Source organism: Camelus ferus, chromosome 5 (genome assembly GCF_009834535.1).
Source record: "Camelus ferus isolate YT-003-E chromosome 5, BCGSAC_Cfer_1.0, whole genome shotgun sequence".
Lineage (NCBI taxonomy): Eukaryota > Metazoa > Chordata > Mammalia > Artiodactyla > Camelidae > Camelus > Camelus ferus.
The window spans coordinates 41,372,424-41,398,595 of NC_045700.1; the positions used below are offsets into that span (position 1 = coordinate 41,372,424).

Genomic DNA, 26,172 nt, shown 5'->3' on the forward strand with positions numbered 1-26,172 from the left:
AAATATTTTAATCATATCAAGTAACTATTTAAGAATGCAGATGAAAACTATTTCACAATATTGTCCTAAAAATCCAGGAGGTTCATGAATCACTGCTCTTAGAAAGCCTTTGACACCCAGGGGATATATTTTCATGCAAGCAGTCACACTGGGAGGTCAGCCTTCTTAGTAGGTAATATACCTCATGGACAAGTTGTTTGTTCTTCTTGACTTAGTAAAGTGCTATTTAAGCGGGCCCCCAATTGAGGTGAAAAGCCTTGAGTTCTGTGCTATTTAGAATCCCTCTCAACTAAGTGTCTCATAATTAACTAATTAATGCTCAAAAAACACACCTGGGGCACTGTTAGTACTATTCCATCATTTTTTCCTGAGTTATAAACACTTTATGTGAAGTAATCAATAAATGACAACAGTGAAAATAAATCCAGGAATCAGTGTCTTAAGCACCTGGAATTGACTGGTAGACTATCCTCCCCGACCCCATCCTTCACATGCATCTGTAATTCATGTCCCAGAATTTAAGGAGTCTAGTACATTCTGATCTAGAGCTTATATAATGAGGTCATGAGGAGACAAAAAAGGACAAACTTTAAAAAAAAAAATACATAGGATAGGGTTGCCAGATAAAATATTTGGTGCCCAGCTGAATTTGTATTTCAGATAAACCAAGGACCTACCTAAGAAACTGGCAACTTTTCATGACCCACAGTAAGGTGGTGAGCTCAAATCAGGTGCACATTCAGGGGGAACACACAGGAGGGATATCCCCCACTTCCCAGCTGACAAGCTTTGGCTCTTAGAGAGGATGCCAGGCAACAGTCAACTCATGAGCCAGTGGAGATGAGCTAAGATGCCACCTTTGCACATGTACAATTTTTTGTTGATTATCATACAGATTGTTTTTACAAACTAAGAATGGAAAGGCTTTCCATTGTAAAAACATGAAAAACAGCTATTTTTCAGCCTAGATACATCCTTTGGGTTCAGCAAACTTGTATCCATTTTTCATATACCTTTATCTTACCCTGCACATTTAAATGACACTACTAATCAGTAGCCAGCGCTGGAAGTGACAAATATCATTCACTATCCTGGGGATTCAAAACAGACTCTTAACATCTCATCAACAAGTCCTACTAATGATTTTTTTTTTAAAAATCATCCCTAATTCATTCCCTATTACATCCCCACAGCTTTTCTCTTTATCTCTTTATATCTTACCTGCCTTATCATGATAATCTGCTAATTCTAGGTTTCCAGTCTCTTTTAGTCTAATCCATAGACTACATATTACTATCAGAGCGGTAAATAAAAACTAATCACATCACATGTCTACTTAAAATTCATCAATGGCTCCCCCAGGGTTTATGAGATTAACTTACAAGGGCCTTTCCTAAGGGATTCCCAGCCTCATTTCCTGGAATTCAGGCCCACCCATCTATCCAGGACTCTGGACAGGTGGCTATGGTCCAGTGGAGCATTCCTATTCATCCTTCAGGCGCCAGTCCAAGGATTATTTCACCCACGACCACTTTCCTTACATCTCCAAAGTAGTTACTCATCATGATTTGACATCTTATCTATCTTTCTACTTCCAATGTTCAGCCCAATGAGGCACAAAGTAGGCAGACAATAAACATTGATACAATGGTTATATACTTTTTTCTCTATTTCTTGCTCTGGAAAAGGTTAGAAAAAGCTTAAAACTTAAGGCCCCAAGAAAAGAAAAAGAAAAATGTCACAAAGTTATGTAATGAGTTCTCCTCTTCTCTCTCGTATTTATTATGATTTTCTATACAACTCACCTCATTGATTTCAATTTCTGCACTGAATCACATACTTTACTTACCCACTGAGTACTTTCTCCTCATCTCCCAGTTTAGGAATATTAAAGGAAACATTCTCAATGGACAGAGAATATTAAAATACTGTCAATTCTGCAAATTATAATGTCTCCACCACACTTTAAATTAAGGCATAATTTTACTAAACACTCTAAATACATACTCAGGGCAGTACACTACAGGAGCCTAGTCATCACGTATATAAAAAAGTTTCATAGTAACATGCTCGGTCTGCTATATTTTCACCTGAAAGCCTTTCTACCAATGAATGGTTCAGATCTGACTCTTACTTGCTATGCTACAGCTACACTGTCTCCGGCACCAAGAACACTTACAAAATGGGTAGTTTTGACGAGTACATCTATCTGTAAGGTTCCTTTCTGTATGAAAATTCTGATTCCATTTTCCCTGCATGTATAATTTACAGGTTCTTTGAGTATTTTGCATAACCACAGACACTATCAATCAGACTAGTGAAGCTGCCTTTCCTGGCACTTGGTATTCATTTTTGCCCGGCTTTGTGTATGTAATATCCCTGCCATTTGGCCTCATGAAAACAGGCATCCTTCTATGTGCCTCAGCAGCACAAAATCCAATAAAATCAGAGCTTCATTTCTTTATCTCTGCTGACTTTAAGGATTTAGAGATTTCAGAATATGAAGAGAGATCTTGATTTGGGGAAGCGGGATTAGTGTGTATAAAGGTGCGCTCAGGAATTTACTAATGAAACTTTAAAAATGACAATTACTTCTGATCATTTCTCTAACTGTGCTTCCTATTATGCTAGACACAAACAATTGAGCTCTCAGGGATTTGTCTGTAAAATGAGAAGTAGATTATAATTTTTGAGGGTACTTTCAACTTAGTTATCTATGATTACATGATTGTAAAGACATCCTCTGTTAGTCATCTTGCAGTTGTCTGCTGATGGTCACCAGGGAAAAAGTGAAAGAGTAATCAAAGCTTAAAAAGGGCATTCTAAATGCATGCATTGCCCTGAGTAGGTTAGTGGACAGCATATTGTTAATCAAAAGATGTTTATAACTAAGAGTAAAAACAGAGATCTCTAGAACTATAAATGTAGTCAAGGTCAATGCTAATTGATGGTGACATTTCTTGATAGCTAAATTTTCTAAAATTTATTTATTATTTCTTAAAGTTTATCTGTTAAAATAAACATTATTTTAACAAAACAAGCTTATTTGGAAAGCTAAGAGAAATCTTCATGAACACAAATACAACATGTTTTTTTCTAATTAGATATTTAAGCTGTGTATATATAAGTGAAAACATCTAATTTGGGAACACAAAGACTTCCATGGAAGAATTTTTTTAAACAATTTGAAATATGAAATGCCTAAAACATAAATAACAATAGTATAAAACAAAAACAATGTGGGGAGATAAGCAAGTCAGAAATATTCCTTTATAATGTTTTATCAACCACACAACTACTTTATAGTTTCCAGAAAATCAGAACTGCATAAACTTCATCATGAAAAAATGTCTCCCTGCAACTGAGCTGAGGAATTTGGAGATGCTACATGTCAAAGGTAAAAACATGTTTCTTTTTTCCAGCAGGAGAGAAGGGTCACATGATGATGTTCCACTGCAGTATCTTCATGGCTCCCTTGCCAGAGGACTGATGTATATTTAATCACTTTATCTAATGGATGTGATTTCCAAAGTCACAGTTACCCATTAGGAAAGCTCTTGCTCTGGTTCAGCTGAGCACTCTGATTACATTTCCTGACTTTGTGGTTTCGGAGAGGCAGAGCTAAGGAAGAATTCCCTGGCTGATCCATCTGTCTTTGCTATGGACAAGCAAATACAACACAATACAATCCAAGTCATTAGGCTTGGGGGCTGGGTAGAAAAACCACATGGATTCACAATGTTCAAACCTTTTGAGCCAGGTGCCTATAAGGCTAACTTAAATTCTCAGAGACAAATCTCTCCCCCCCCCCCATGCCTTATCCTTCTTGAATAGAATGGGAACAAATCTCATTCTACAGTTTTAAATAATTACCTATGAAGTACAGTACATCATCAGCACACCTGATGCCACGTAAGAATATGCAAAGTAATATATTAACGCTTAAAAAGTCTTTTATTCCAGTATAGTGTGCTGTTTCTTACTATTGTAAGACACAGTTTAAAAAGAAGTGTGTGTGTGTGTGTGTGTGTATATATGCACACACACATACATACACTAGTGGAGGCTAGACTATATCACAATCTTTTCCACTGTCCTCCTTCCGCTGTATATTCTAAAGGAACATGTACAACGTTGAAACTTAACAGGACTAGAAAATAAACCTTATATCTATAAGATGGGGAAAAAAACTGCTAACTTGGAATATCGGTAAATTTCCTATTGTAATTTAACAGAGTATCTGTTTTATGCAGTCCTATTTTAGATAGCTTAATCAAAAATTTAAAATAGACAAACCCTTACTGATCTAATGATGCACTTTTAAAGACTGTTTCATTAACAAATATTTACTTGGTTGACATATGTATTCCTTTGCTCTGGGATAAGAAATAAAGCATATAAAATCTGACCTAAACAAGTAAAGTTCAAAAAGTGAAACACCATGGCAAATTAATGATGGTGAAAATTTTTTTTAAAAACCTACCATGAGTGCAGAGTGCAGCCAAGACTGAAACTAAGAAACCAAGTGATGCATTAGCAAGGACCTTATATCCTATACTGAAGTAAGAGTAGTTAAGAAAGCAATTCTCAATTACAAGTATTAATCATTAACTAAAATATATGTGTTGCTGTTATTAAACACATCTTCATTAGAACTTTAATGAATTCATTAAAAATATTGTTTCAATTTGTTCATTTTTCTCTTTTCTTACAATAAGAGTATAAAACATTCTCCTATATATTATCAAGATCCTTTTGCCACAATTATAAGGTGTATTCAGACTTTCAAACTTAAAAAAGAGGAAGAAATACCAAACAGAGCCTATTTTAGGAATCCAAGCCTTCCGCCTGAAAGGGGTCTCCAGGTTTCTGTGCTGCTCTATTCTGTCACTTCTATCAGTTGAAAATTGGGTGTCATGGCTATGTAAGTGAGATAGGCCACGTTAGCGGTTTTCAATTTAGGAGTACCTGAGGTTGTGAGAACAATGAATTGTTTTCTCTAAACCAAGATTTAAAACTTTTAAGGACTCTATCTTTCCATTTGACCTGTTTTTCTTATTGAAGCACCACAAGATTTCTTTTGGAAAAAAAAGAGTTGTGCTATAGAAAATGCTTGAAAGCATTTAGTTGGCTAGTATCAAGGAGGTTTGGATCAAATATAGCATTCATTCAACGTATAAAAGATCCTGCCTTTACAATGGGAAATTAAATGATCTTCCCCGGCTAAAGAAAATCCTCTATAGCTGTCCACTGCCTTCAGGATAACCTGCCGTGCCTCTGGTCTGGCACAGAAAGCCTTTCCTAACCAGGTGCTGACAGCCTCTGTTCTTCCCCTGTTTGCAACCTACATTCCAGCTGCAACAATCGATATTTCATTTTCCCAAAGGCCGGCCAGATTATTTTATGATCCTTTCCTTTTCATGCTGCTCCCTCTCTATCCAGTTTCAGCCACCCTGATCATTTGATGACTGATCTCTGTTTCTATTCAGCTCAGAAAGCACTTATTATATGAAGAGATCTGACCTCATCGCCTACCTTTCTTCCCTCAAATATAAATTCAGCTCTTCATCAGCTTCTCCTCTCATCTCTCTGACTTGGGCTCCCAATTGCAATGAAACACATATTTTTATTGTATTTCTTTCTAATGTCTCATTTCTTTCATTAATCTCCATCCTTCTCTTCTTCAACTAGACTGTAAGCTCCTTAGATAGGAAACTTGTCTTAGGCATCTTTTATTTTCTTTATTGTTTTTTAATGGAGGTACTGGGGGTTGAACCATGGACCTTATGCATGCTAAGCATGTGCTTTACCTATGTGCTATACCCTCCCCCCAAGCATCTTTTATCATTAGTGTACAGCATGGTAGCCAGGCATCATAGAAACCTGAAGAACATGTGATGAATGACTTTCCCTAACCTAAATACATTAAGAAGCAAGCATCTTGCCTTTAAGGTAATGCATATGTCACATTGATTTGTAAGCAAATTTCAATTGTTAACAAAATTCCTTAAGATTTTTCTAATAATTTGAGAGTATCTTCAAATATAATAACCAATAACTGTCATGTTATTGATTTTACATCAGAAACTTTTAAAAAATTTATAGCACCATCAATTTTTCTTCTTCTCATTAAAAAAAATTAAAGCACATTCGGAAACAAAACAATTCCTAAACTTCTATGTAGCCTGATGTGTGCAAGAAATATAAAATTTCTGCTACTATACTCGGTTTCTCTTTTTAATGATACCAAAATAAAAATTACTGCCTAACTGCTTGGGTTTAATCAAAGCAGCTTTCCACCAACAACAAACAGTAAAGTTAAAAGCTTGATCCGACAGATGAGAAAGGAGACCAATATGGTGGACACCATCTAATTAATTATACGTTAAAATCCCTCAATTCTGAACTATACTAGTAAGAGCAGAAATTTAAAATCCATTAGGAGTGACTTTCCATTTCACAAGGAAGCACCCCAAATTGTCAATATTTTATTTGAAACATGTATTTGATGAAGGACAGATCACCAAATGTCTGGATCTCCAACGAAGTGATAATGTACTCAATGTTTTAGAAGCTTAGGCACAGATAAAATACTAGATTGTTGGAGGGGAGGGTATATAGCTCAAGTGGTAGAGCACATGCTTACCATGCACGAGATCCTGGGTTCAATCCCCCACACCTCCTCTAAAAATAAATGAACTTAATTACCTCCCCTCACCCAAAAAGTATTTAAAAAGTTTATTCTATGGATTGTTGACTAATTCTAACTTAAATTTTGCCATTAAACAATGCAGTTTATTTACAATTTGTAGGTAAATAGCAGGGTCAAGTTATACAGAAAACATTTTATTATCATTAAATCCAACACACAATACTTTGAAGAAAGTTGTGCATATAACCAATTTAAGGTTATTAATGTGGTTGACTATAAATATAGCAAATTTTCATTGGTAGAAAATTTAGAAAATATTGAAAAGCATAAAGATTAGAATAAAATTAATCTATTCAGAGAAAATCATTGATGATATTTTGAGATATTTTCTTTGTCTTTTTATGCACATACATTCAGCCAAAATGCTTTCCAGAAGGCTGTAAAAATTTATGTTCCCTCTAGCAATATATAAGCATATATTTTTTCCATACCCAAACAATATTAAGTATAGTAATTTTTAAAATGCTTCACAATTTGATAGGGGAAAAAAAAGCATTTAAAAAGATGTGCATTCCATGGAATACTTCGTTTCTTCTTTAATAAATCTGTTTATTCCCTTGGTCCTTTTTCTATTGGGGTTTTCATCATTTCCTTCTTTGATAAAGAGTCTTTTTATGCTAAGCATATTGATCCCTTTCCACTAAAGTTCCTACTTACTTTTTTTTTTTTTTTACCAGTTTGTCATCTTTTAATTTTTGTCTTTGGTAAACCTGGTTTCTGAAAATAAGTAGAATTATGTAATTGTTATCTTTAAAAAAACTAGACAGTTACTTTATAATTAAAATATTCACAGTTTCTATGCATATGTATTTTTTCCTAGGGTGAGAGCAGAGTTTTATTTTCAAGATCTATTTCTGGGAAGCACAGGTCTGGAAATGAGCTATCACATAGTCCCTGGATTCTGGTCTGGGGCTGAGAGAGGGTGCTCATTTTATCGTGAATGAATCCCTCCAATTCAACCTTTGCCTCTTTTCTTTCCTCTGTGTTTAGGTCACACACCTCCTTGGATCTTCTGTATAATCATTTTTGCATTTGGAATTTTGTACAGTGAAATCTCTTTCATTCAGATGACTCTATTCTAAATAAAACTAATAATATTACATATTTTTATACACATTATGGTATGAAGCACATTCATGTGCTTCATTCATTCATTCAAATTCATTCTAGACATATTTTTGAGGACTTGTTATCTGATTATAATCCTAAGCTTAGCAGCAATTAGTAACTCCAAGGATAGAATACTTTTAAGTTGAATAGCTGGGCCCAAACTACAGGTTTGTGACTCATTTTTCCCCTAAATAGCATTCTTACATTTATTTTTGAAGAATAAATACAGCCATGAAACTCAAAAGTGATGTAATCAAAGTAATTCTTCCTCTCTCCCTTGTTTCCCAGCCACCCAGTTTCCTACCCTAGAGGGAATCACCAGTACCAGTCCCTTGTGTATCCATATACATGTTTTTACAAACACATATCTACCTATTAATTTTTCTTTTAACACAAATAATACCTTATATACACACTGCTTTACATTTTGCATTTGTCACTTAAAACTACAACCTGGAAACATTTCCATACACGTATGTAGAAAGCCACCACCTCTTTGTCCAGAGCTTCATAAATTCCTATTGTATGGATATGCCAGAATTATTTAGCCATTGCTCCTTATAGAACATTCAGGCAGCTTCCCAGAGCTACAATGGTTATCTTCCCATACACAAGCTTCACAGTATGGAAGTATATTTGTGAGACAGATGCCTGGAAGTGGAATTGCTGGGTCAGACTTACATCTACGTCTTTAATTTGGAAAAGATAATGTCGCCAAATTACTTTTCATAGAGGTTTTACCCATTTATACTCCCGACAATTTATCAGGAATTGTTTGCCTATAACTTCACCACTGAGTTTTATAAATTGGTTTTCATCTTCGCCATTTTGAGCAGTGGGAATGATACCTTCCTATTATTTTAGTTTGCATTTTCTCTTATGAGTAAGGTTGGGATCTTTTCATATCCTTGGAAGCCATCTGTACTTCATTTTCTGTGAGCTCTCTGTATACAGCCTTTGTCCATTTTTATAATGGACTATTGGTCTGTTCTTATTAAAGTAGAACAATGATTAAATTAGCTCTTTTCTGTGGCATAAGATGCAAGTATTTTTTATCAGTTTGCTGTTTTCCTTTCTTTCTTTTTTTTGGATTATGGTGATATTTTCCCTTCAAAACATTCAGTTTGTAATTAAATTGAATTCATCTGTCCTTTCTCTAATGGATACTGTGTTTTACATTACCTTAGAAGAATGTTCTGCTTTAACATTCTGGAAAAATTATACATGTTTTCTTCTAGTAGCACTTCTTCCTTTTGGTTTATATTCTCTATTTTAAATATTTGATTCATTTGAAATGTATTGCGGTTGTGAGGTAGCCATTTGAATTTATCTTTATCCACATGACTATCCAGTTGTCCCAATGATACCTATTAACTAATATTTCCTTGCATCTATTTGAGATGCCACTTCATAATTATGTCTATTTCCGGACATTATATTTTCTTCCACTGCACTATGTATTATACTAATATTACATAATTTAATTACTCTAGTTTTATAGAATCACTTACTATCTAATGGGGTTAGTCCTAACAGATATTACCCTTTTCTTTTGTATACTCTCCTAGCTGAGTAGATTCAGGTTATCTAATTTCAAAGAGGGAAAATCCTATTTTTATTCTCATTGGGACTGCAGTAAATTTATAAGTTAACTTAGAAAAAACTGCCATCTTTATATGCAATAACTCCTTTTCTTAATACCTTCTCTTTAGATCATACATACAAAATATACCATCATAAGGAAAATGGGCTGAGCTGGCTACCTACTTTAAAGCCCCCTAATGTTAAGTATATCATCCATAAATTAAATATAATAATCAATAAGTAAGCAGTCACTTTAATTGTTCTCTGCTGAAATTTTACCATTTCACCCTTCATATTTAGCACTATGTTAATCATATTAATAAATTATTAAAGTGATCATTATTTCCTAGAGATGTATAATTTGGGGGATTACAGACACTTCAAAATAGTAGTTCAATATTCCATGTCCTAAAATCACTCAAAGAATTTTTATGACAATTTATAGTGTTTGAGCAATTGATATGCAAAACATTTTAAGGAGTGTATGCAATAATTTCATACTAAGAGTAGCACACGGATAGTCAGGGATTTACTTCTAGATCTTTAATGAGGAAAATTATTGAAATATTGTATTCTGGGTCTTTCATAACACCCTGTAATGATTATCTACATTATATTTTAAGATAGATGTTGTCTCTGTGCATGGGCTTACAAAATACAGTATTCCTCAAATTTGTAAGAAATTCATTATAATCTCAAGATGTGTTACTTTGAAGGAAATTAAGATTATTGTCAATGATTGCAGGCATATCTGAAATTTTTAATAGAAAATTCATGTGGTCCCATTTATACATGATATATGAAGGAAAAGGGGAAAAGATTCCTTTGCTCACATTAAATTTTCTCTGTTACTCAGAATTAACCCTTTCCTGAAAGTACAAATCATCACAAACTTAAGTAACCCCTGGGATCGCTAAAGTACGTCTGCAGAACAGGTCCTACACCGTTTTATAAAGCGTTATATAGAGAGTGCATTTCCACTCTGATTATGCATGTGTCCACCTCCCCCAGAACATTACCAGGAGAAAGGGCATAATAGCTTTGGCGCCAGGCAGGGTTAGGTTTGATTTCCCTGCTTATAATACCTATGAAGCCTTGTGACATTATACAAATTCCTCATAAATGGAGCAGGGGAGATATCTGTCATACAAGGTTTTTAGGTAAAAGAGAAACAGTTTCTGTCCCTACCACAGTGCCTAGGCTAAATAAATATTAGCAAAATTATTGTCATTTTTCCCTATATATACTGCAATTTTTAAATGATAAACCATGAGTTAATCAGCAAAAGTAAAATCTTTTAAGTGAAGAATTTTTGTTACTTATGATTCATTTTTCCAACATGTTTATGGCTTTAATCTAAAATCTAGGTCTACAGTAAAACAGGAAGGCAACATAACATAGTTGTTAAATTTATAGCTACAGAGTGAGAGAGACTTGAGTTTTCATCTCATCTCTACTGCTTATTAGCTTGTGTCCTTGGGCAAGTTAATTAGCCTCTCTAAAGCTTGGTTTCTGCATTGTAAAACAGCTGAAAAATGATTATCCAATAAGGTCATTTTAAGGGAAAAAAGTGAAACACTGCATTTTAAATATGAAGCACATTTCCTGGTACATTTTAAGTGTACAATACATTCTAACCATTCATTTAACACATTTCCTGATAACATTTAAAGTGTACAAAAAATTCTAACCATTATTATGAGTGACTTTTATCAACTTTCTTGTCAATTGATTTAGCACACCTGAAGTTCTAAGACAGGAGAATAACTTTGGTTTCTTCATAATAGACAGAACGTTGCATTGCACATACAGAAACCTTTCTTTTTCAGGATATTTTAAAGATTAAAACAAAACTATGATCATTGTAAAAACCAAAACGACACTGCTTTCTACCAACAGATGGCGATATACGTCACACAGTCACTTAGTCCCTGCCTCAGGCTCCTTAGTCCACGCAGTGCATACGATATGAGTGCACTGTTTTTAAGAGGTGATGAAAATTATTAACTACATCAGACTTCTTAAATGCAAATATACTGAGTGTTGAAATATTTGATAACTAAAACAACTGGAATTTGATGAAAACCAAAGTAGAAGTAATAAAATAACTGAAAGTGTCTGAAAATAAGGAATGTGGCAAGCTTATAAAAGATTAATTACCTGACAGTAGAAATAGTTCTTTAGGACTGAGCAGGATCATGTAATAGGTTAAAAATGCTGACAGTAAGCAACAGCCAGAATGATACAAAAAAACATTATTTTTAAAAAAACATAAAGAGAAAAATTTCTAGTAGGGGTTGGAGGAATTTTCTTCCTTAGTAGTGAATGCTCTAGAACCTAATGCAAAGCAAGAGGAGGCTAGGTATTCATTCAAGAAGGTAAAATTCAAGCATAGTGACAACTGCTGATGAAATAAATATTCCTGGCAAGCCTAGATTAGTTCAGTAGGCTCAAAGCCCTTTAATTCAATATCAGGACAAATTAGGTAAGCATCACACACACCAAGAGATTCTTCTGGAACATTTGTGGACACTGTGGACGGTAAAGAACTATGGAATAAATCACATGAACTTACAAACAAGCCTTTTGCAAACTAATGTGTCTATCAAACTAATAAGTTCATCAGCAGAGGAACTTTCTGTGTTTCTTACTTCTCTATTTCCTCTTGGAACTAGAGGCTATAATAATTAGGGCAAGGCACTGAGCAGCCCTGACCATAATCTGGGAATATGATGAAACCCATATAATACTGTTTAAAATGTATTCTCTTTTGAGGTCATTGTTGTTTAAAAGATATTCAGAAGATGAAGGGTATGGCTATTTTTTATAAAGGGGGTGAAGTAAATGTATGATAGTATTTCTTCCTGCCATTTTTAGACAGGGTTTTTAGACTCTCATGATAGATATAAACAGGCCTAGAACAGTGGAGAATATTCCAGATTAGACAGTGGCCACAGAGTAGCAAGTAAAGGTGGAGAAAATAATTCCTGTCCTTCCTCAAATTTATACTCCAATAGAACTCTGACCAAAAGACTTGGATTCTGAAATAAGGTGAGTGCTTAGGCAAAAAGAGTGTATAACAACTCAATGGCAAAGGTGCTTCACTTGTACTTACAGGTTTTACTTCTTTTACTAGTGTCCTAATTAATGCACTGAACTGTTTATAAACAAAAAGAGGTCCACATGTCATATTTTAATGACAATATAAACCATATGTAGTGACCTTGAGTTTCTATAAATAGTCACCATTTTTCATTTGCTGGTAGCTACCCAAGGGGAAAGGACTTAAACTCCACAAGGATTATTTGTGGTACAAACTAATCTTCAAAGCTCAGTGCTCATCAGCAAACTCTCCCAAAAACACTTCTAACAAAAATGACTGAAAAACTAAGTCTTCACCAAGAATTAAGGGAAAGGGGACAGGAGATTTTTGAACCTGTTTGATTAAAATTAATCTAAGATTCTAAATAGTACAAGTCATTGATTTACTAAACACTTAAAGAAACAAGACAGTCTTCCCTTTTCATCGTTTACTCATTTGTTTATTCACTCAAGTATTACTGAGTACACACTCTGTGTAAAATACTGCGCCATGGTTGGAGGGGGTTATAACTGTAGCAAGACAGAATTCTTGCTCTGTTTAATCATATCATCTAAAACCCAGGATCAGAATATAAAGAGCTCCTGAATCTATTAACTAGTTAGCAAGGAATCACAATTCCTAGGCTACATAGGAGGGGATCAATTCAAACATTTTTCAATAATAGGATTGGTCCAAAGAACGAAAGAACCCAGAGACCAGGAACGTATGAACATGTAATATTCTTTCCGCACCAGGAATCTTCCTATGCTGCTACTGTACTCTTTCAATAATTCAAGCATTTTAATCCTAATATACAAGAAAAAAATAAGGTAGGGGTTGCTGAAAGGGAAGGTAAATGTTCAGAGTAAGGAATATTGAACTAAAAACCAGACCTCCGGGAATGATGCATGAAGGGAAGTTGGAAACTCTTAGACTCCATAATGTCTATAGAAATTGAAAAAAATAATCACCAGTGGATCACAGACCTAAATTAAAGAGCTAAAACTGTAAAAAGAAATCACAGGGGAAAACATTTAGGATACTGGACTTGGCAGTGATTCCTTGCACATGCCACCAAAAGTACAGGCAACAAAAGAAAAAGGTAAATTGGATTTCATAAAAGTTAAAACTTCTGTGTATCAAAGGACACTACTGAAGAGTAAAAAGCTAACCCAGAGAACAGACAAAATATTTGTAAATCGTTTATCTGATAAGGGATTAATGTCCACAAAATATAAAGGACTCTTAAACTCAACAACAAAAACAAAAAAAAACCCTATTCAAAAGTGAGCAAAGGCCTTGAATAGACATTTCTTCAAAGAAAATATACAAACCCTTAATAAACACATGAAAAAATATTCAACTTCACTAACCATTAGGCAAATGCAAATCAAAACCACAATGAGATACCACTTCACACCCAGTAGGGTGACTATTATAAAAAAAAAGAGAGAAAACAAATGTTAGTGAGGGTGTGGAGGAATTGGAACCCTTATGCACTGCTGGTGGGAATATAAAATAGGGCAGCCACAGTGGAAAAAGTTATGGCAGTCCTTCAAAAAATTAAGTATAGAATTGTCCTATGATCCAACAATTCCACTTGTGAGTGCATAAAATAATTAAAAGTGGGGACTCAAGATATTTGTACACCGATGTTCACCACAGCATTACTCATAATAGCCAAATTGTAGAAACAACCCAAAAATCCATCAAAGGAGGTATGGATAAATAAAATGTGGTATAAACATACAATGGACTACTATGCAGCCTTACAAAGGAAGGAAATTCTAATACATGCTACAACATCAATGAACTTTAAAAGTATTATGGTAGGTGTGGTTAGCATGCATCCTGCACTCAATCCCCATTACCACCACTTAAAAATAAATAACTCAACCTAATTACCTCCCCCACCTCCCCATACACACACACACACACACACACACACACACACACACACACACACACATATACTAAAAACACTATGCTAAGTGAAATAAGCCAGACCAAAAAAGACAAATATTTTACATTTCCACTTATTTGAGGTACCTAGAGAAAAGTCAAATTCATAAAGAAAGAAAGTTACCAAGAACTGAGGGGAGTGGAATGAATGAGGAATTATTATTTAATGGGTACAGAGTTTCAGTGTGGAATGATGAAAAAGTTCCGGAGATGGATAGTGGTGATAGTTGCAATGTGAATGCACCTAATGGCCCTGAATGGTACACTTAGCAATGGTTGAAATGATAAATTTTATGTTACGTATATTTAACCACAAAAAAATTTTTATTTTTTAAGTCACAAAAATGTCCTGACAACTGTAAGGTAGAGTGTCCATAGGCTACCAGAGTCAGCAGTTAGCAGCGGGGCAATCTTGATGGGATTCAGATGTGCTTCCCGGGTATCTGTTTCGCCAGGCAGTACCCCTTTATATCTAGGCCATATCATCATTTGATGAGAAAGAACTGTACAACAGATACCAAAATTAATGAAAATCTGCAAAATATTACTGTACTCTCACCACGTTTTAATTTGCAGAATTTAAACATTTAAAGATACTCTCAATTGTAACCTCTGCCCTACTAACCCTTTTCTCCTCAACTGGCTTCCAAGAATCTAATCCATTGCAGACGGGAAGAGAATATAGAATGTTTACATATAAATCACAAAAAATCACTAAAAGATTAATTTTGTGTGGAAATTTGGTGTTTTCCAATCATTTATTGGATTGTGTGGTATCCACATCCAGAATGGGATCCAGTTAAAAAAAAAAAAGGCACACTTCATCCCCTCCCAAAATTTGCCCCCTGCCAGTCACTGTAACACTGGCTCATCAAAGTAATCTTTTCCAAATTAAGAAAATGTCTTCGTCTTCTACCATGTTCTACCTTGCTCTCTGCACTTTAGCCACAGTGACTTCCTTGCTGTTCCATAAACACATCAAATACGCCTTAGGGCTGTTGCAGCTGCTGCTTCTTGTCACTGAAATAATTTTCCTGTTGCTTAGCTGGCTCCCTCACTTCCTCATCTCCTTCAGGTCTCTGCTCAAACAGCGTCTCTAAAACACTTCTCTAGCCACCCTTATTAAATAATGCCCCGTTCCCTCTATTTTCTCTGCCCTGCTTTTTTTCCTCACAGCACATATTATAACACAAAGACAGGAAGTGGTAAACGTTTATTTATTCACTATCTGTCTCAAAACTAGTAGGAATCCTCCATGTGTTGCTCAGTGCTGTAGGTACAGTGTCTACAATAGTGCTGAAGGCAATGAACAAAGGAAGAGGAAAGGAAAGAAGGAATTACTATTAAATTCCAGAAAACATATAAATGCCGAGAACAGTGATGCTGAGAGTTCTAGGAACTGACCTGGAGCAACTCAGCATCTCTTTACCACCACCCTTGGGATCTCTGCCAGGTCCTCCCTTCCCACAAACCTCAATGGCACTGATACCAACTTGGATATGAGCTCCTGACCTACACATTTTGGAGGCCAACCAGATTGGGCTTCATGACTGATCATCAGCTAAAGACAAATCAGTTGGAAATTGTAGTTTGAACTCTTTTTTTTTTTTAACTATCTGACTGCCTCTCCACCTCTTAAGCAAATACTCCAACAGATAATCCTCACTTTTAGAAAAGGATTTGGGCTTCAGCCTTCTTAATGCAACAACTTGAGTACACGTCAAAATATTTTGGCTCTTTTATGCAAAGAAGGCTAAATACTGTCAATGAGAATCAGTGAACCCAAACTGTGGCAGAAAATCAGCTGCAGTGCTGTTCCTTTCTTGAGTAAGAAATAAGAAATAAGACTGTTTCATCAGGACCTAGTAATGATAAACAGCTAGGCTTGAAAAGCATAAATGACTAAATCCTTGTTAACTGATTCTTCCTACATTCTTAGAAAGGAAGTTTCAGTGAAAAAGAGCTATTTTTAATAAAAGTTGAACACAGTTGTGCAATAAATATGTATCATGTATTCATCAATAATGTATTAAGAATGACTGCATGTGAGGCACCATGCAGGGAAGCATGATGGACAAGAAAAAGTTATGGTCTCTTCCCTTAAAACCTTCAGTCTAGTGGATAAGCCGCCAACCCACAATCATCAGAACAGACTGAGATATATCATGGAACTCAGGGGTCCAATTTCTCACGTATTTTATATCCTAAGTAGATAACAGATATTAAAAGAAAATCATTTGCATTAGAAAATTATTTTAAGTATCACACACGGTAAATTAATTTCCCCCAAATGTTTTAAAACCCTTAAGAGCAAACACTCTGAATCATTGATATTAAAGAAACACTATAATTGACATAAATCATTGACTCTTTATGACAGTAAGTACTAAGCTTTAAATTAGGACATAAGAACACTTTAGATGAATATTGTCTTCTTTTCTCTCCTCCATCCTCTTAACACCCAGGATCTCACAGCTGCAACTTTATTCTCTATTTCTACTCCATTTCATCACTTAGAGCTTCATGAACCTACCCAGACATTTCACACACACATCCCTTTAATGACTCTCCTCCTCTTTCAACTCTTGTCTGCCTTGTGTTTGTCTGCCGATTTCAATTCTGTCATAATAAAACAAACAAAATATTCTAATCATGGCCAAGTCAAGTCAGAGTAGCACAATGACACCCCTAGACCAGGAAAGCAAAGTTATTCAATGTCTAAAACAACCTCAGAAACACTTTAAATGTATAGATACATTTCGCAATATCACAATGACTTCAAACTTCTACTTCAACCTCAATTTTGGTTTAACGCAAATGTACTCCTCAAGAATCAGTATTCAGGATGAATGTTTAAACAATCTTCAATATTTATTTTTCTTGTTCTCTAGTATGGTGTATCTGTGTGGGATATGTGCAAATATATTCTTGGGACAAATAAGATTTTCTTCGGTTAAGAGGAATATATGTCATTCAAGCTTAGTAATCATGGTCAGTAACTTCTGAGCCTTACTGTTTTCACCTCAAAGGGTGGTTGTGAGGATTTAAAAGGAACATTAGCAAATTCTTTAATGTCCTGCTTGGCATAAATGAGATCTCCACATATGAAGTTGTTAAGTTAATGTTATTATCAGTAAGATTAATGAGATGTAAATTGTGTTGTCTGTATTTTCCCTTATGGCAAGGTACCTGTTATATATTCATTGTCTGTCTTCATGACACTGCCCTGGCCCACCTCTTGCAACACATAGTCTATTATTCTTTGCATCTGAAGAAAAATTGTGAATTGCTAAAGATAACAGTAAATAAAAATGATTCAATTATTAACCTTAATTTGATGATGTGCTTTACAAGAATCTGATTTCAATAAAGTAAGTGAATTGACATATTAGCAAATATCTCCCTCAGGTTTACGTATTTTATTTGCTGATTTAAAAATTCAGAGTTATATTCCTGATGACTGAATTACTAAAGTAAGTTTGATTTCATATGTATGTGAGACATTTCATGATAAGCTCTTCTAAAACAATTCCTATCAGATTAGATACCAATTGTTGTAAGATGCACTAACAGGACATGGGACAGGTCACCTCCACTGAACTGCTCTCTGTTAATGCAGAATTCTCGTAGATCAGGGTCAAAAACAACAAAACAACAACTGGATGGTTAAACTCTTGATTTTTGAATGCCTCTCCCATGTTTTCCTATTGATAAGTTTTTAGATATTTCATATAAACTATTTGTAATAGCCTATAGCTGAAAAGTTTACCAACAGAATGTTACAAAGAGTTACAAATGGAATGATCTTATATTAGAGATGTATAATCATATTGTCTTCAAAAATAGAGGAAACTGCATTATTAATATTCACTGAAACACAGTTACAAGTAGAAATAACAGTGATAAACTTTAAATGCCATACCATTTGTATTCGAAAGATAATCAGAGTGCATTTTGATTTTAATATACTGTTACCATATGACTAGCTAACATTATTGAACATCTCCTTATCAAGTGTGAGATACTAAAATGCCTGTTGTAAATATACATATTTTAAACTAATGTGTACAGCAAACCTGAGATGTAGACACTACCAACATTACAACAAAGTTGCATTTGAGAAGTGAAAGTATTTGACTAAGATCACATGCTGAGCAAAAGAAATACGTAGAAAAACACTTTTTTCACTGTATTAATGTGAACACAAATTTATACCTCTATGCTTTTAACATGTGATAACAACATTTTACAAAGATTCTGAACTATGGAAAAGATGTAATATGAATTTTCCAAAGAGCTTCTCTGCATAGCCATTCTACAAACATTCATTCCTGAAAGTCTGTCAGATGATCTCTTGGGATTGTAAGAAGCTTGTTCCCAGCCGACCCATAAGGACGTCATTTCTTTCCTTCCTACTTGAATCACCATTAGCCAAGTTTGCCCAGGGTAACAAGAATATGGGGCGGCGGGGGGGGTGGGGGGTGGATCAACACTTCAACTTTGTAATGTTTTTTCCATGAAAGGATCATCTATAAAGAGTGGCCCCATAAAATTTACCTAGAACAAATGTTAACTTTATATCATCAATAAAGAAAGTAAAAGTGTAATTTACCAATAACATATTCTATTCTACTTAAAATACACCTATAGTTAGTAAATTATCCTTACTCTAAGCTCTAAAGGAAGCACTGCCCATGGACTTGAAAGAATAAACATTTAGTGGAGTTTAAATCAAGACATAAGGGGATATTTCATTATCATATAACTCATTTTCCCCAGTTTTATTTTAATGTATGGATTTGAATATCTACATTTACTTCTTTTTCGAATTTCCAAATTACAGACCCCAAGAAGATGACAATTTCAATTACAGTAGATTCTAAGATATATATTTTATGAGCAACTAGTACAGTTGTCAGACACTATGTCTAGTGAAATAATCCCTATTTTTTAAAAACAATCAGATGACACAGGGAGTTTAGTTTGGCCTAAAACACAAAGAAGGTTTCATTAAACATCTCTATAGAAATGTCTTTGTAGTTATATTTTAATGCATCTGTCTAATCTTATTCATTATTCTTTAGAGGCTCAGTTTTCCAATCATCTGTAGAAATACTTCGACCTAACAGTGGAGCAAAATTTGTATTACTGGTATATATACCAAGTGTTTAGAAGAGGAGATGTAGGAGAGAAAAGGAAAGAAAAAAGGCATTAATTGGCAGGGTAGAGATGGTAGGTTAATGATACTGTAAATGTACTCACTCCCTCTAAAAGTGAACAATTTCCCAGGTGAGCAATCACAGGTGCAATTAAAGTTTTATCATATTTTGATAAATGATTCAGACAGCTTTGTAAAAAATCCAAACAGGCATTTGAAAGAAAGTTGTGATCAATAATGGCACTCTCTCAAACACCTGACACAACAAAAGGAAATCATAAAATGAATAGCAACGAAACTGCAATTACAGTAATGGTGTATTTTAATAATAGTATATGGTATTTTCAGCTCCTTGTTATATAACTTTGGAAGTCCAAAGGTATTCCATTTCCTGTATTAAAGAAACAATGACAGAATTTTTTCACTTCAAATACAGTTGTCATTTTAAAGAGAAAAAAAGAACTGTTTCTCAGTGGAGCTAAAAAGATACAGGATAGTTCAATTCTATATACAATGTCAACTCAACTTTGCTTGTGGCAGACTATGTTTATTGGCACTGTTCATGGCCTTCCTCCTCCTTCCCCTTGTTCATGGTCTGGCATTTTTCCTCCCCACTCAAGGGTTTCATTTCTCCCAGCTTCATTCTACCTTTAGCTGCCAAGAGCTGATGGCTTTCCCTGTTGCCTAAAGCCCTTTCCTTCCAGCTACACAGAGAAGGAAGAGAACATTAAACCTTCAATGAAGAAATTTCATTTTGCAGGATGGCAAGACACCAAAAACTGTTGTCTCATATTCCACAAAAGAAATCTACCCACATTCTGTGAATGCTCTCCATAAATTCTCATATGAAAATCATTTTTATACAACCTTATAAAATCCATTTCATTACGACCTTACTGTCTTAAATGACAGTCTAACTCTATGTAATTCTGAAGAAGGAAGCTGTAATACCTCCTGTAACAATGAATTAGCTTATCTGGGATGTGTAACATGGAGGCCCATCTTCAATTAGTGCACAGAGGCACTCCAATACACTCCGATAACCACACTGTGCTACCGTAATTGCAAATTTAACAAAATCCTTGGTGACAATTCATGAGATACTTGAATACTTCAAAAATAAATTTGACTGCCAAATTCTTTACCAAAAACAAACAAACAAAAAAAGCTTCTGCACAGCAAAGGAAACCATAAGTAAAACAAAATGACAACCGAAGGAATGGGAGAAAATTTTTGCAAATGATGAAACCGACAAAGGCTTGATTTCCAGAATATATAAGCAGTTCATACGACTTAATAAGAGAAAAGCAAACAATCCCATCCAAAAATGGGCAAAAGACCTAAACAAGCAATTCTCCAAGGAAGAAATACAAATGATCAATAGGCACATGAAAAAATGCTCAATATCACTAATTATCAGAGAAATGCAAATCAAAACTATGATGAGGTTATCACCTCACACCGGCCAGAATGGCCATCATTCAGAAGTCCACAAATGACAAATGCTGGAGAGGCTGTGGAGAAAAGGGAACCCTCCTACACTGCTGGTGAGAATGCAGTTTGGTGCAGCCACTGTGGAAAACAGTATGGAGATTCCTCAAAAGACTAGGAATAGACTTACCTTATGACCCAGGAATCCCGCTCCTTGGCATATATCCAGAAGGAACCCTACTTCAAAAAGACACCTGCACCCCAATGTTCATAGAAGCACTATTTGCAATAGTCAAGACATGGAAACAGCCTAAATGTCCATCAACAGATGACTGCATAAAGAAGAGGTGGTATATTTATACAATGGAATACTATTCAGCCATAAAAACCAACAACATAACACCATTTGCAGCAACATGGATGTTTCTGGAGAATGTCATTCTAAGTGAAGCCAGAAAGAGAAAGAAAAATGCCATATGAGATCGCTCATATGTGGAATCCAAAAAAAGAAAAAAAAAGAACATAAATACAAAACAGAAACAGACTCATAGACATAGAATACAAACTCGTGGTTGCTAAGAGGGTAGGGGGTGGGAAGGGACAGACTGGGGTTTCAAAATTTGTAGATACTGACAAGCATATGCAGAATAGATAAACAAGATTATACTGTATAGCACAAGGAAATATATACAAGATCTTGTGGTAGCTCACAGCAAAACAAAAAAGTGACAATGAATATATTTATGTTCATGTATAACTGAAAAATTGTGCTGTACACTGGAATTTGACACAATATTGTAAAATGACTATAACTCAATAAAAAATGATTAAAAATTTTTTTAATTTTAAAAAATTAAAAAAAAAAACCAATATGGTTTGCCACTTGCTAGTTAAAAGTATTATCGATTAATAATATTTGATTAATTGATCAATGGTTAATGATAATGATCATTGATTAATAAGCATTGATTAAAGCTGGCTGCCTAACTGAAAGCTAAATTTTCAACCAAATGTTCATAGCAAAACTACTTCTTTGATTCATATCTTTGAGTATAGTCTCAAAAAAAGAGGGGAGACGTTGCCACACAAGTTCCGTGTGTGTGTGTAAATTCTTGTATAAATATGACACGATCATTAACCAGCATGAATTCTGAAGCCCACTTCCCTGCCTCAATAATAGTGATGATCTTCCTGGATCAGCTCATAGTGTCCCTCTGAGGCTTCCTTAGCGAACACTCTGGATTTCTGAGCCTGGAGTAGACACCAATTTGGATCATGAGGGCACCCAATCTACAGCCTCAGCCTCATTTGACCACACTTCCATCAACTGAGCCCACTCAAGTGTCCATATTTATTACAAAGTAAGATTTTAAATTTAGTGATTACTGAGTGACCCTCAAATTGTGGTAAAAGATACAGATTTAGGCCTAAGAAGTTCATCATTGTATATTAGGAGTCACACTAAAGTCATGTTGGCTTATGAACTCCAGTGGTTCTTTAAAATATATTTTAATCTAGTTGTGGTCATTGCCTTTCTAAGAATGTGATACAATCTACTTCCCTTTGAACGCCTTAATGCCTACACAGCTGCAAGTTGTGAATACGTCTCAAGGTATTTTAATTTTACCTCCTCAGAACCATAGTACAGGGTTGTAAACAGCAGATGCTCAATAAATTAAAAGAGAAATTGCATCCTAAAATGCATAAATTTACAGGGTTGGTACACTCTGTGGTGAAATAAGTCTTATCTTTGTACTTTATTATTTACATAATATCTAGGAACCCTCCCTACTACTTCATTGCAGGTACTGTTCTGGAGGCAGGGCCAACAATAAAGACATGGTCTCTGTTTATTGGGAATATTCAAATATACAAATCCCCCAAACACCTGCATGCTGTCATAAGCACTAAGGAGGAAACGAACGAGGTACCCAGACAGAGACTAACAGGCGACAGCCTACTTATGACAAAGTGGTCAAGAATGATCTCTGCAAGGAGGAGACCTTTGAGCTGAGATTTCCAGTTTGCAAAGGAACTAACCATTTAAAGAGAGGAAGGAACAGTCCAGAGGCTGGGAACTTCTGAAAAGGCCTTAGGGAGTGAAACTGTGTTCCAGTTTCATGTGTCCCAGGTACTAAAAGAGCAGGGAGACTGGAGCATGTAAATGAAAGGAGATGCACTCAGGGACGTGGCAGAGAAGGGCCAGAGAGTGAGCTGTATGCTAACAGAAGGAATTTGTGTTTCTGCATTTACTCCTTTTTTCTATGTAGTTCTGAGCCAGTGAATGTTCTTAAGGTAAGGCATGATGGCATTGCTTTTTATGAGAGTGAATTACAAGGGAGCAGACTATGGAAATAGACTAATGTGAAGGCTGTAGAAGGAATCCAGGAAAATTATGATGATGCCACTAATTTGGTGGCAGAGTAGATACAGAAAACAGGGTGGAAGAGGTACATCTGAGAAGTATAATTGAAAAGAGATGCAATTGGGAGGTAAGATCGAGAGATCTAAACATGGACTGGTTAGGGATGAAATGCCATGATGAGGAAAAGAAAGCAATCAACACCGGTGGATGGTACAACCATTAGTTCAGGTGATGGAGCCTGGGGAAAAAGATCTGAGACAGAGTTTTAGGGGAAATCATAGATTATTACCATTATGATATTTAGAATGACCTATTCACATTAATAAACTTTAAGTTCCTTTACAGGGTTAGAAAAATACCATATAATTCCTCCTAGCACTTCACATCTCTTCACATATCTAACAGCAATAGATATTAGATAAAGATTCTGTTTTTTTCCTTGCCACAGAGAAAGTTGGTTGGTCACATTAAATAAGGTGAATAGAACCCCACTGATTTCACCTCTGAGTTTCTTACTTTTTCTTTGCTGCCAAAGTCACCTCGGCAACAGGTAGCAAAAACACAGAAGCACCAGGGCTCCCATGATTATCTCCTGGTCCTAAGAGACACAAGGGGGCAGGAGGATGCTCTTGGCAGAGAGCCAGACCTGACTCATCTTTCTTCTGTAGAAGCATCAGGTACCCTGTAAGCCCTGCCCTGCACCACAGGAATCATGGCAAATTGTATGCCCAGCTTTTATAAAAATACATCGCCATGTCCCACGATTGCACAAAGGTTCGCTTTTAAAAAGGAACCTCTAAAACAGACAGGCACTTTAAACAACTGCAAAACAAACACCTACCTTAAGCAAAACTACTGTCAGTTGCTAATAGAGGACACATCCTCCATTACATCAAATGTCATATTCTGTCTAGCATTTGGTTGTGAACAAGCTATTCTAGCAATCATGATTATTCCATACACAGGGATAAGATAAGACTAACTTTCAAATAATTAATAAAATTTGTTAAACATCCTACTTAACAGTTTCTAAAAAAAGTGATTCTAGTTTAAATTTTTTTAAATGATGGAAAAATAATTTGAAGACTTTTCAATAAAATGGACTATTTAATAATTGGATTTAGTTTGCAGATAGGCTTTATTGATATTAAAGCAAAAGTCATGAAAATATATTTTTAAATACTGGCAGAAAGACAGACAATATCGTTCTCCTGCCCACGGAGAAACAGGAGAAATGTGTTTCTGAAAAAAACTGAACCTTCTAATACTAACTTCACACTCAGCAAGTGAAAATCCATCATTCTTTTAAAAGCTTACGTTGATTTGATCTTTATTTTATTGAAGTGAGCTTCTTAAAAACTCTCCTAAGCTTCTCTCACATAAAAATTGCTCTTAGCTTCTGAGATATAAATTACTTCGAATGCTGCAACTGTAACAAACAAACAAACAAACAAAACACTAAAATAATGAGAAATATGTTTGCTATAATCACAAAAGTTGGCATTCAAGTTTCTAGTTTGGTAATCTTGCTTTAATCTTTCAATTGTTTTTAACACAAGTAAGGAAAACAATACTTTTTTTTCTCTAAAATTAAATGACAGTTTCAGATGAAACAGATAAAGTTAAAATGATTTTGAATCTTATCTGAATTTCACTATAAAATGATTATTCGTTTGGAAAAAAATAAACTGCTAAGCTTTATTTTAGAGAAATGGGGCCAAGCAGCCGGGTCAGTTATTTATGTTCGTGTGCTCGGAAGGGGTGCGGCGCGCCCTCGCAGTCCCCACAGGTAGTGTCAGCTTTGTTGGTTCTGCACGGTCGCTCACCTTTGCAGATGGGAAATATAATACATGCTTTTTGCTCATAAAGAATACGACCTGCCCCGGGAACCCAGACTCATCCAAGGACTCTGCCAGCGCAGACAGAAACAAATAATAGTAAACTATTAGGTACAGCTGCCCCTCCTTTCCACATTTTCACAAAGTGGCAGCAAACCCACACGGTTAAAACCAGCAATGGGTCGGCCTTGCAATGGAAACAGCTGCCTTTCCAGCTCCTCTTGCTCGCTGGCACCTCCTCGCCCAGCTTCTCCCCTCTCCGCTTTCCAGGTGGCGTAACACCAGGTAGCTAAAACCAAGAGACGCGAAAACCGACACAGGTGGGTGTGGCGGCTTCCCTTCCCGCTACACTGAAGGAGCAAGAGAAAAGGCACTTACTTGCAACCTTGCCCGCGGATCATGCCCACCTTGTGCGCCCGCAGAGTATGGCCTCGGGGAGGACGCGGGCTTCAGGGACCCTTCCTCGCTCCCAGCTTCTCTCCCCCAACGTTCTCTCTGCTGCTGCTGCTGCTGCTGCTGCTGCTGCTGCTGCTGCTGCTGCTGCTGCTGCTGCTGCTGCTGTCGCTGCCGCTCTCCCTTTCTTTGGGCTCCTGTTGCTCCGCGGGCGCCTGGCACTACCCGCCGCTGGCACCCAAGCTAGCCCAGCCCCAGCCGGCGGAGCCCGCGGAATTGGAAACCAGACGCCCGCCGCGGGAGCGCCGGCGAGGATCCTGAGGGAAACTGCGCCCCTCCTTCCGGGGCGCGCCCTGGGAAGCGGCAGCCCCGCCCCCGCTCCCTGCCCCTCCCCTCCCCGCCCTTTCCCCACCCTCGCTCCCGGCTGCCCTCCCCTCCCGCAGGGGGCGCCGGGCGGGGACCCAGCCAGGGGCGCGGTGTTGGAGGTGCTGCAGCCTCTCCACTGTGCACTAGTAGGAGGCAGAGGAGGGGGTCACA

At 36.1% G+C, this 26,172-nt stretch overlaps 1 protein-coding gene across 1 annotated transcript in view; it reads right to left on the bottom strand.

Moving 5' to 3' along the window:
* SCN9A (sodium voltage-gated channel alpha subunit 9) overlaps positions 1–25,947 on the bottom strand; it is a 122,490-nt gene extending 96,543 nt beyond the window's left edge. The window contains exon 1 of the mRNA XM_006180690.3: positions 25,621–25,947. The gene's annotated coding sequence lies outside the window, so the exon portion shown is untranslated. The remainder of the gene's footprint in view (positions 1–25,620) is intronic.
* Positions 25,948–26,172: the final 225 nt, after the last annotated feature.